The following is an 11,749-nucleotide window of genomic DNA, read 5'->3' as shown; positions in this document are numbered from 1 at the left end:
TCACCTTCTACTTCTGGTTAACCACAAATTTGACCTGTTTTTCTACAAGTTCTCTTGTTTGTTTTTAAAGTATAATTAACCCACAACACTATGTTAGCTCCTGTTACACAGCATAGTGACGGGATATTTCTATGCATTTCCAAAAGCACTCCCCTTTCCCCACATCCTAGCCAACACTTGTTATTTGTTGTCTTTTTAGTAACAGCCATTCTAACAGACGTGGTTTTGACTTGCTTTTCCCTGATGATTAGTGATGTTGAGCACCTTTTCAGGAATCTGTTGGCCTCTATATGCTTTTTGGAAACATATCTTCAGATCTCCCACTCATCTTAAATGGATTTTTTTTTCCTGTTGAGCCATGAGTTCTTTACATATTTTGTGTACTAGCCCCTCATCAGATATATGATCACAAGTTTTTTTTCCCATTGTATAGGTTGCCTTTTCATTTTTGTTGATGGCTTTCTTTGATGTACAGAAACTCTTTAGTTTGATATAGAAATCTGTGCTTTAAGAATGGAGAGTGTCAGGAAATAGATATAGGAGTATCATTTCTATATATCACTGGAGTTAAGCTAGTATAACTCTGAAGCTGAATATAATGAGTTAAGATATATTTGGTAGGACTTCCCTGGTGGTCCAGTGGCTAAGACTCTGCACTCTCAGTGCAGGGGGCCCAGGTTCGTTCCCTGGTCAGGGAACTAGATCCCACATGCTGCAACTAAGATCCAGGGCAGCCAAATATATATATATATATATACATATATATATGTAAGATATATATCTTACATATATATCTTATATAAGATGTATGGTAAAAGGCCTTAGGGCAGCCATTAAAATAATTTTTAAAAGTTTAAAAAATATTAAAGAAATTTAAATGCTGCATTAAAAAGATTCACTTAGTGCAAAATAAAAAAGTGAAAGAGGAAAAGAGAAAAAAGACCTAAGATGCATAGAAAATTAAAAGCAAAGTAACAAGTGTAAACCCAATTGTATCAATAAAACAGTAAACAATCCAAATAAAGACAGAGATTGTCAGAATGTATTAAAAAAAAAAGATCAACCTGTATTTTTTCTTTTTTTTTTTTTTTTTTTTTTTTTTTTTTTTTTTTTTTTGAAAAAAATATGGAACGCTTCACGAATTTGCGTGTCATCCTTGCGCAGGGGCCATGCTAATCTTCTCTGTATCGTTCCAATTTTAGTATATGTGCTGCCGAAGCGAGCACAACCTGTATTTTTTCTATAAGACTCACACTTTGTTTTGAAAGATACAAATAAACTGAGAGAAGATATATCATGCAAACAGCAACCACAACAAAGGTAGAATGGCTATACTGACTGATGTCAGATAAAATAGACTTTAACACATACAAAAAAATGTTACCAGATATAAAGAAGAATATTTCACAATGACAAAAGGGTCAATCCATCAGGAAGATATAAAAATTAAAGGGTCAATCCATCAGGAAGATATAAAAATTATAACCATATATGTATCTAATGGACAGGGAGGCCTGGCGTGCTGCGATTCATGGGGTCACAGAGTCGGATACGACTGAGTGACTGAACTGAACTGAACTGAACTGATGCATCTGATGACAGACCACTAAAATACATGAAGCAAAAACTGACAGAAATGGAGAAATAAATAATTCAACAATAATGGCTGGAGACGCCAATATCCCTTTTTCAAAAATAGAGCATCTAGAAAGAAGTTCAACTAGGAAATAGAAAACTAAGAACACTATAAACCAACCAGACCTAATAGACATCTATGAAACACTGCCCCACGGTAGACTATATATTCTTCTCAAGTGCACATGGAGCGTTCTCCAGGATATACTAGTCCGTAAAACACATCTCAGTTGCACTCTTGGGAATTTAAGGCAGAGCAAAGAAAACATGTTCACTAAACAACTTCTTTGTGAGCATTCATAGCAACTTTATTTGTAATAGCCCAAAACTTGAAACAAGCCAGATGTTCTTGAACAGTTGAATGGTTAAAAAAATAAACAGTATATTCTCATAATTATTAAAGGTATTATTACTGAAAACCACATGAAAGTCTTACCACCCAAAGCCGATTCCTGCTACCACCCTGGTCAACAGCCCATCAACACTCTACCAACACACACACACTTCACACACGTCCGGCGGTTTTCTATCCCCTCCTCCCTGCACAGTGATTCTCAAAGGGAAGCTGTAGGTTCTGGAAGAGCACATCACAGTTCCCTGGGGTGAGGGGTTGAGGAAGACTGTATGGTTTGAAAACTCCCAAAGTGACTCACTTTCACCCCACTACCTAGAGAATCCTTGGACACTTTACGCAAATGGGGTCATAGCACACATACTATTTTGTAAGCTGCTCTTTAAACTCTATATTATTATACCTCATGGCTGCACAGTATACATTTTTTGTTGTGGTGGTGGTGGTGACAGAATTGTAAAACTGATTCCATGTTGGTGTTATTTAGGTTTTTTTCCTTTTGATAATATAAAACTTTGAAGTGAACATCTTTGTATATATAACTAGCACCTATATTAAATTCTATTAGTGGAATTTCTGGTTCAGTGCATTTGAACATTTTAAAAAATTAAAACGTAATGATAAAATACTTTCTAGGAAGATAGTGCAGATTTGTATTCCCATCAATGCTTATTGCCCACTCCAGTACTCTTGCCTGGAAAATCCCATGGATGGAGGAGCCTGGTAGGCTGCAGTCCATGGGGTCGCTAAGAGTCGGACACGACTGAGCTATTTCACTTTCACTTTTCACTTTCATGCATTGGAGAAGGAAATGGTAACGCACTCCATTGTTCTTGCCTGGAGAATCCCAAGGATGGGGGAGCCTGGTGGGCTGCCATCTTTGGGGTCGCACAGAGTCGGACACGACTGAAGCAACTTAGCAGCAGCAGCAGCAATGCTTATTGTTGATAGTTTAGTCTTAAGCGTACCCCTCACAGCCTTAAAGTATTGCTTCTAGGCTCCAGACCTCAAATAAAGATGCTAATACTGCTCTTTGACTGCTTAGCCACATCCAGGAGCCCGCCACACCCTTTTTCCTTTCCCACAGGCCATGCTCTTCACTTCTCTCTCCTGCCACCTGGTGCTGAAATAGGAGAAGTTCATAAGGGCACACCCGAGACCAAGCAGCTGCAATCCCAGGCCTTCCTGGGCATGGAGGAACCTGTCCTCAGATCCTCCCAGTCTGTCCTACATGGACCAGGGCCACAGAAAGTGAGGCCTCTGGACTTCAGTGCAAAAGGAGGCCTGGGTCAGAGCCCAGAGGAGACCCTAGTGCAAGGGCAGAAGGGCTCAGAGGCCTGAGCTCTAGATCTGGTCTGTCTCTGATCTGCTGTTGGGTATGAGTGCTCCTTCTTGCCCTTCAATGTATCCCAGTAAAATGAGAGGTCAGCCTAGGCCAGTGTTCTGCAAACTTCAGATGATGACCCCTTAATGAGCTGTGAATTCTATTTATTAAGTTGTAAAAAGACTTTAAAAATTATTTATTTTTTAATTGAAGGATAATTGTTTTACAGAATTTTGCTGTTTTCTGTCAAACCTCAACAAGAATCAGCCGTAGGTATACATATGTCCCCTTCCTTTTGAACCTCCCTCCCATCGCCCTCCCCACCCCTCCCCTCTAGGTTGATACAGAGCCCCTGTTTGAGTTTCCTGAGCTATACAGCAAATTCCCGTTGGCTATCTATTTTACATATGGTCCTGTAAGTTTCCATGTTACTCTCTCCGTACATCTCACTGTCTCCGTACATCTAACCCTCTCCTCCGCTCTCCCCATGTCCATAAGCTTATTCTCTATGTCAGTTTCTCCACTGTTGCCCTGTAAATAAATTCTTCAGTACCATTTTTCTAGATTCCCTATATATGTGTTAGTATACGATATTTATCTTTCTCTTCTTATTACTTACTTCACTCTGTATAATAGGCTTTAGGTTCATGCACCTCATTAGAACTGAGTCAAATGTGTTCTTTTTATGGCTGAGTATTCCATTGTATTCCAATGGAATACACGCAACGTTCCATTGTGTCTATGTACCACAACTTCTTTATCCATTCATCTGTCATTGTACTTCTAGGTTGCTTCTGTGTTCTAGCTATTGTAAATAGTGCTGCAATGAACAATGGGATACATGTGTCTTTTTCAATTTTGGTTTCCTCAGGGTATATGCCTAGGAGTGGGATTGCTGGGTCATATGGTGGTTTTATTCCTAGTTTTTAAAGGAATTTCCATACTCTCTTCCATAGTGACTGTATCAATTTATATTCCCACCAACAGTGCAAGATTGTTCCCTTTTCTCCACACCCTCTCCAGCATTTATTGTTTGTAGACTTTGTGATGAGGGCCATTCTGACCAATGTGAGGTGATACCTCATTGTAGTTTTGATTTGCATTTCTCTAATAATGAGCAATGTTGACCATCTTTTCATGTGTTTGCTACCCACCTGTATGTCTTCTTTGGAGAAATGTCTGTTTAGGTCTTTTTCTCACTTTTTGATTAGGTTGTTTGTTTTTCTGATATTGAGTTGTATGAGCTGCTTGTATATTTTGGAAATTAATCCTTTGTCAGTTGTTTCATTTGCTTTTATTTTCTCCCATTCTGAGGGTTGTCTTTTCACCTTGCTTATAGTTTCCTTTGTTGTGTGAAAGCTTTTAAGTTTAATCAGGTCCCACTTGTTTACTTAAGTTTTTATTTCCATTACTCTAGGAGATGGGTCACAGAGAATCTTGCTTTGATTTATGTCATCGAGTGTTCTGCCTATGTTTTCCTCTAAGAGTTTTATAGTTTCTGGTCTTACATTTAGGTCTTTAATCAATTTTGAGTTTACCTTTGTGTATGTTGTTAGGAAGTGTCCTAATTTCATTCTTTTACAGGTGGCTGTCCAGTTTTCCCAGCACCATTTATTGAAGAGGCTCTTTGTCCCATTGTATTCTTTTGCCTCTTTGTCAAAAATAAGGTACCCATAGGTGTGTGGCGCAGGGAGCCAGCATGGGAGTTCCCACCCATGACAAAGGTCATGCGGAGAGGCCTGATATGCAAAGGCAAGTCAGGACTCGAGGGGCCCCCTGGATCTGCTTGAGCATCTACCCCCAAACCAGAACCTGTCTGTTTTACTATTTTACGACTTTCACCAACTCCTCTGACATTAACGGGGGCTATCCCTGACCACCTTTCTCTGAAGGAAATCAACTTAAAGCTCTAGTTAATTAGCCTCCTGGGCATAATAGGAGTGTTTCAATCCAAACCCCTCAGAGGGCTCTGTAACTTGCCTGACAGATTTATCCGGACTCCTACAGCTACGCATACGATTGTTTACAGCCTCCCAACTGCGAGAGGCATGGGAAGCTTAAGATATTCAAATAGTATAGAGCCTCTCAGGGAGTTAGAAATTATTAGAATAGAACTGGTGAAGGATTTCATTGTTGAGCCAATGCTTGCTGCCAAGTTTCAATATCCCTTACCCATTATGTCCCTGGGAGTATATTAATTAATATAGTTGGTATATAGAAAAAATAAGTAGTGGCCTTGGTGTTAACAACCTTAGACCCTTGAGGTAGTAAATTCTTTCCTTGCTACAGCCTGCTGCACCTTTGCCCTACAGGAATGCAACTTTATCTAGTGCTTTCAGAGAGTGGTGCCAAACTTTAGAAAAATTACTTTTAGAGAAAATAAGTTTTCTGGTTAACGAACCTTTATCAGAACAGAGTCATAAAATGTTAATAGGCCTCCTGGCCAGAAGATGATGTAAATCACCTAAAGCATTTGTATATGATAAGTTTGCAGAAAAGAAAGCCTGGTCTCGATAAGGATCAAGGACTGCTGACTTTGCATGACTTCACACCCCCTATTATCCTCTATGCACAACTCAAGGTATATAAACTCCCTTTGAAAATAAAGCTACGGGCCTTGCTCATCAGGCTTGGTCTCCCCAGGTTGTTTTTGCTTCCCTTTCTCTCCTTTTCTTCTCTGTTCTTCCTTCAGGATGACTGAATGGAGCGTGGGGGCTCTCTGAGACCACTTACCTGCCTGGGCTTCTAAGACCCACTCAAGAATGTGCCTAAGGTGGGGCACCTTCAGCTATTCGAGAGGGCGCCTGCGGCCTCCGTGGTCAGAGCAAGTTCGGTGTCATGAACTTTATTGGTTTCTCACATAAACCAGTCAGGTCAAGCCTCTGTCTCTCCCCTTTTATCTATCCTTCCAATCGCCTACGCCGTCCTCCTGAGGATATCCCTGGATCCAACCGGGGCTGGTCCCCAGTACGTGGGTTTATTTCTGGGCTTTCTGTCTTGTTCCATTGGTCTATATTTCTGTTTTTGTGCCAGTACCATACTGTCTTAATGACTGTAGCTTTGTAGTATAATCTGAAGTCAGGAAGGTTGATTCCTCCCACTCCATTCTTCTTTCTCAAGACTACTTTGGCTAATTGGGGCCTTTTCTGTTTCCATGTGAATTGTGAAATTTTTTGTTCTAGTTCTGTGAAAAATGCCATTGGTAATTTGATAGGGATCACATGGAATCTGTAGATTGCATTTGGTAGTATAGGCATTTTCACAATATTGATTCTTCCTACCCAGGAACATGGACTATCCCTCCATCTATTTATGTCATCTTTGATTTCTTTCATCAGTGTCTTATAATTTTCCATGTACAGTTCTTTTGTTTCCTTAGGTGAGTTTATTCCTAGATATTTAATTCTTTTTGTTGAAATGATGAATGGGATTGATTCCTTAATTTCTCTGATTTTTCATTGTTAGTATATAGAAATGCAAGTGATTTCTGTGTATTGATTTTGTATCCTGTGACTGCTAAATTCACTGATTAGTTCTAGTCATTTTCTGATAGTATCTTTAGGGTTTTCTGTGTACAGTATCATGTCATCTGCAAACAGTGAGAGTTTTACTTCTTTTCCGATCTGGAGTCCTTTTATTTCTTTTTCTTCTCTGATTGCTGTAGCTAGGACTTCCAGAACTATGTTGAATAATAGTGGTGAAAGTGGACACCCTTGTCTTGTTCCTGATCTTAGGTGCAATGCTTTCAGGTTTTCACCACTGAGAATAATGTTTGCTGTATGCTTATTATATATTGCCTTTACTATGTTGAGGTAGGTTCCTTCTATGCCCATTTTTTGAAGAGTTTTAATCATAAATGGGTGCTGAATTTTGTCAAGGCTTTTTCTGCATCTATTGAGATTATCATATGGCTTTTATCTTACAATTTGTTGATATGGTGTATTACATTGACTGATTTACATATATTGAAGAATCCTTGCATCCCTGGAATAAACTCAACTTGATCATGGTGTATGAGCTTTTTAATGTGTTGTTGAATTCTGTTTGCTAAAATTTTGTTGAGGAGTTTTGCATCTATGTTCATCAGTGATATTGGCCTGTAGTTTTCTTTTTTTGTGTTGTCTTTGTCTGGTTTTGGTATCAGAGTGATAGTGGTCTCATAGAATGAGTTTGTAAGTGTTCCTTCCTCTGCAATTTTTTGAAAAAGTTTTAGAAGAATAGGCATTAGCTCTTCTCTAAATGTTGGATAGAATTCTCCTGTGAAGCCATCTGGTCCTGCTTTTGTTTTTTGGGAGATTTTTGATCACAGCTTCAATTTCAGTGCTTGTAATTGGGTTGTTCATAATTTGTATTTCTTCCTATTTCACTCTTGGAAGATTGAACTTTTCTAAGAATATCTTCAAGGTTATCCATTTTATTGCCATATAGTAGTTCATAACAGTCTCTTATAATCCTTTGTATTTCTTCATTATCTGTTGTAACCTTTCCTTTTTCATTTCTAATTTTGTTGATTTGATTCATCTCTCTTTTTTTTCTTGATGAGTCTGGCTAAAGGTTTGTCAATTTTGTGTATCTTCTTAGAGAACCAGCTTTTAGTTTTATTAATCTTTGCTATTGTTTCTTTCATTTCTTTTTATTTCTGCCCTGGTCCTTATGATTTCTTTCCTTCTGCTAATTTGAGGTTTTCTTTTTTGTTCTTCTTTTTCCAGTTGTTTTAGGTGTAAAGTTAAGTTGTCTATTCAATGTTTTTCTTGTTTCTTGAGGTAGGATTGTATTGCTATAAACTTCCCTCTTAGAACTGCTTTTGCTGCATCCCATAGATTTTAAGTTGTGTTTTCATTGTCATTTGTTTCTAGAAATTATTTGATTTCCCTTTAGATTTCTTCAGTAACCTGTTGGTTGTTTAGAAATGTATTGTTAAATCTCCATGTGTTTGTGTTTTTACAGTTTTTTTTTCTTGTAATTGATATCTAGTCTCATAGCGTTGTGGTCAGAAAAGATGCTTGATATGATTTCCATTTTCTTAAATTTACTAAGGTTTGATTTGTGACCCAAGAGGTGGTCTATTCTGGAGAATGTTCCATGTGCACTTGAGAAGAAGGTGTATTCTTCTGCATTTGGATGGAATGTCCTGAAGATATCAATGAGATCCATCTCATCTAATGTGTCATTTAAGACTTGTGTTTCCTTATTAATTTTCTGTTTTGATGATCTGTCCACTGGTGTGAGTGGGGTGTTAAAGTCTCCTACTACTATTGTGTTACTGTCAATTTCTCCTTTTATGTCTATTAGTGTTTGTCTTATGTACTGAGGTGCTCCTATGTTGGGTGCATAGATATTTACAATTGTTATGTCTTCCTCTTGGATTGAGCCCTTGATCATTATGTTGTGTCCTCCCTTACCTCTTGTAATACTCTTTATTTTAAGGTCTACTTTGTCTGATATGAGGATTGCTAATTCAGCTTTCTTTTGCTTCCCATTTGCATGGAATGTATTTTTCCATCCTCTCAGTTTCAGTCTATATGTGTCTTGAGGTCTAAAGTGGGTTTCTTGTAGACAGCATATATATGGGTCTTGTTTTTGCATGCATTCAGCCAGTCTGTGTCTTTTGGTTGAAGCATTTAATCCATTTATATTTAAAGTAATTATGGATATATGTGTTTCTATTGCCATTTTCTTAATTGTTTGGGGTTTGGTTTTGTAGATCTTTTTCTTCTCTTATATTTCTTGACTATATAAGTCCCTTTAACATTTGTTGTAAAGCTGGTTTGGTGGTACTGAATTCTCTTAACTTTTGCTTGTCTGAAAAACTTTTTATTTCTCCATCAATTTTGAATGAGATCCTTGGCGGGTACAGTAATCTTGGTTGTAGATTTTTCCCTTTCAGTACTTTAAATATACTCTGCCATTCCCTTCTGGCCTGCAGAGTTTCTGCTGAAAGATTGGCTGTTAAATGTATGGAGTGTCCCTTGTATGTTACTTGTTGCTTTTCCTTTACTGCTTTTAATATTCTTTCTTTGTGTTTAGTCTTTGTTAGTTTGATTAATATGTATCTTGGTGTGTTTCTCCTTGGGTTTATCCTGTTTGGGACTCTGCTCCTCTTGGACCTGATTGACTATTTCCATTTCCATGTTGGGGAAACTTTCAACTATAATCTCTCCAAAAATTTTCTCATATCCTTTCTTTTCTCTTCTTCTTCTGGGCCCCCTATTCAAATGTTGGTGCATTGGATATTGTCCCAGAGGTCTCTGAGACTATCCTCAGTTCTTGTCATTCTTTTTACTTTATTCTGCTCTTCAGAAGTTATTTCCACCATTTTATCTTCCAGCTCACTGATTCGTTCTGCTTCAGATATTCTGCTATTGATTCCTTTTACAGTATTTTTAATTTCAGTAATTGTGTCATTTGTCTATGTATGTTTATTCTTTAATTCTTCTATGTCTTTGTTAATTGATTCTTGCGTTTTCTCCATTCCATTTTCAGTGTTTTTGATCTTTACTATCATTATTCTGATTCTTTTTCAGGTAGTTTGCCTATTTCTTCTTCATTTATTTGTACTTCTGTGTTTCTTCATTTGTGCAGTATTTCTCTGCCTTTGCATTTAAAAAAAAAAAATTTATTGTTTGAGGTCTCCTTTTCCCAGGCTTCAGAGTTGAATTCTTTCTCCCTTTTGGCTTCTGCCCTCCTAAGTTTGGTCCAGTGGTTTGTGTAAGCTTCATATAGGGTGAAATTTGTGCTGAGTTTTGTTTTGTTTTGTTTTTCCTCTGATGGGCAAGGCTGGGTGAGGTGGTAATCCTGTCTGCTGATGACTGGGTTTTTATTTTTGTTTTGTTTGTTGTTTAGATGAGGCGTCCTGCACAGGGTGCTACTGGTGGTTGGGTGATGCTGGGTCTTGTATTCAAGTGGTTTCCTTTGTGTGAATTCTCACTATTTGATACTCCCTAGGGTTAGTTCTCTGGTAGTCAGTGCTCCCACTCCAAAGGCTCAGGGCTTGATCTCTGGACAGGAATGAAGATTCCACAAGTGGTTTGTCATGGCATTAAGTGAGATTAAAACAAGTATCCAAAAATGAGGAACCAAAGATGAACCCCAGACAAATGGCAGTTACAAAATCAGGCAAATAATAATTAAAATAATGGAATTACATGTACACATATACACTCATAAGCAAAATTAAAACAGTCCAACAAAAATAAAGTACAATAGATTGACCCAGAGAACAGAGGAAACCAAAAATGATATCTACCAGTTAAGAGCAAAACTAACTAAAGCACAAACTGGAAAACAAAACTACATCAAAGTGCCAAGTGGGGAATAGAGCAATGAAAATAAAACTAACAAATATGTTGAGAGGAAAGGAAAGAAAGAAAGAAAGAATAGATATGCAAGGTTAAATAGAGGTAGATAAAGAAGATTTATATACATTAAACATTAACTGCAAGGGTAAAAGAACAGTAGGAAAAGCAAACAAAGGAATAAATGTAGAAATAATAATAATAATAGATTTTTAAAAATTAAAATTAAAAAAAGAGAGAGAGAAAAAAAAAGAACTGCAAAAGCCCAATGTAGAAGCAGAGGTATATAACAATAAAAAGTGTGGTTAAAAAAAAAAACACCTCAAAAACTTAATTAGATTTCATAGTGCCAATAAAACCGACAACTATAACAGAGGGGGAAAAAATCCAAAAGAAACTACAAAGCAAGTCAAAAAATATGAATAATAAATGTTTTTCTTGAGTCACTGCTGTCAGGGTCCTTTCCCTCGCTGGGAGTCACAGTCCACCTCACCACCCTAGGATGCCCTCCAACACTGTGCTGATCTCTAGACCTGCTGTGGGGACAGCTCAGATTCTAATCTGGTCCTACTCCTGTGTGTTCTTGCCTCCAATGTCCACAGCTATCAGAACTAGTGCATTTTTTTTTATGGGCATTCTCAATGTCATTTTATATATTCCATAGACACAGAGTCTGCCTAGTTTATCCTGTGGATTTAATCTGCAGCTTGTACAGCTGGTGGGAAGATTTTGGGTCTTCTTCCTTTGTCACACTGCCCATGGGTTTCAATTGTGGTTTTATTTCCACCTCTGCTTTTGGGTCGTCCACTGGGTTTTGCTCCTGAGGCTGCCCTGGAGGACTTGGGTCTGCCCCAGTGAGGGCCAGGTGTGGAGGTGGTGCAGCTGCTTGGGTCACAGGGGTTCTGGCAGCACCAGGTACTCAGGGGAGTTGGCGGCTAGGGTAGCAGGAAATATAGTGCTCTGGGAGGGCATGGCAACCAGTATTGGCTAGTACGCTCCAGTGCTCTTGCCTGGAGAAACCCACTGACACAGAAGCCTGGCTGGCCACAGTCCAGAGGGTTGCAAAGAGTTGGACATGACCGAGGTGACCCTGCGTGCATAGATGAAGACTTTTTGCCTGTGGCAGCTATGCCCCAGTGAGAG

At 38.4% G+C, this 11,749-nt stretch overlaps 2 non-coding genes across 2 annotated transcripts; one reads left to right on the top strand and one right to left on the bottom strand.

Annotated features, from left to right (window-relative positions):
- The first annotated feature begins 625 nt into the window (after window positions 1-625).
- Window positions 626-698, top strand: TRNAE-CUC (transfer RNA glutamic acid (anticodon CUC)). The gene has a single exon. It is a non-coding gene; the product is annotated as a tRNA-Glu (tRNA).
- A 421-nt stretch (window positions 699-1,119) lies between these two features.
- LOC129654430 (U6 spliceosomal RNA) lies at window positions 1,120-1,226 on the bottom strand. Its single transcript, XR_008715496.1, has one exon. It is a non-coding gene; the product is annotated as a U6 spliceosomal RNA (small nuclear RNA).
- Between the last annotated feature and the right edge of the window lie 10,523 nt (window positions 1,227-11,749).

The sequence above is a fragment of the Bubalus kerabau genome, chromosome 5 (genome assembly GCF_029407905.1).
Source record: "Bubalus kerabau isolate K-KA32 ecotype Philippines breed swamp buffalo chromosome 5, PCC_UOA_SB_1v2, whole genome shotgun sequence".
Taxonomy (NCBI): Eukaryota; Metazoa; Chordata; class Mammalia; order Artiodactyla; family Bovidae; genus Bubalus; species Bubalus kerabau.
The sequence above is the reverse complement of the archived record's forward strand: the minus strand, read 5'-3'. Positions and strand labels throughout refer to the sequence as shown.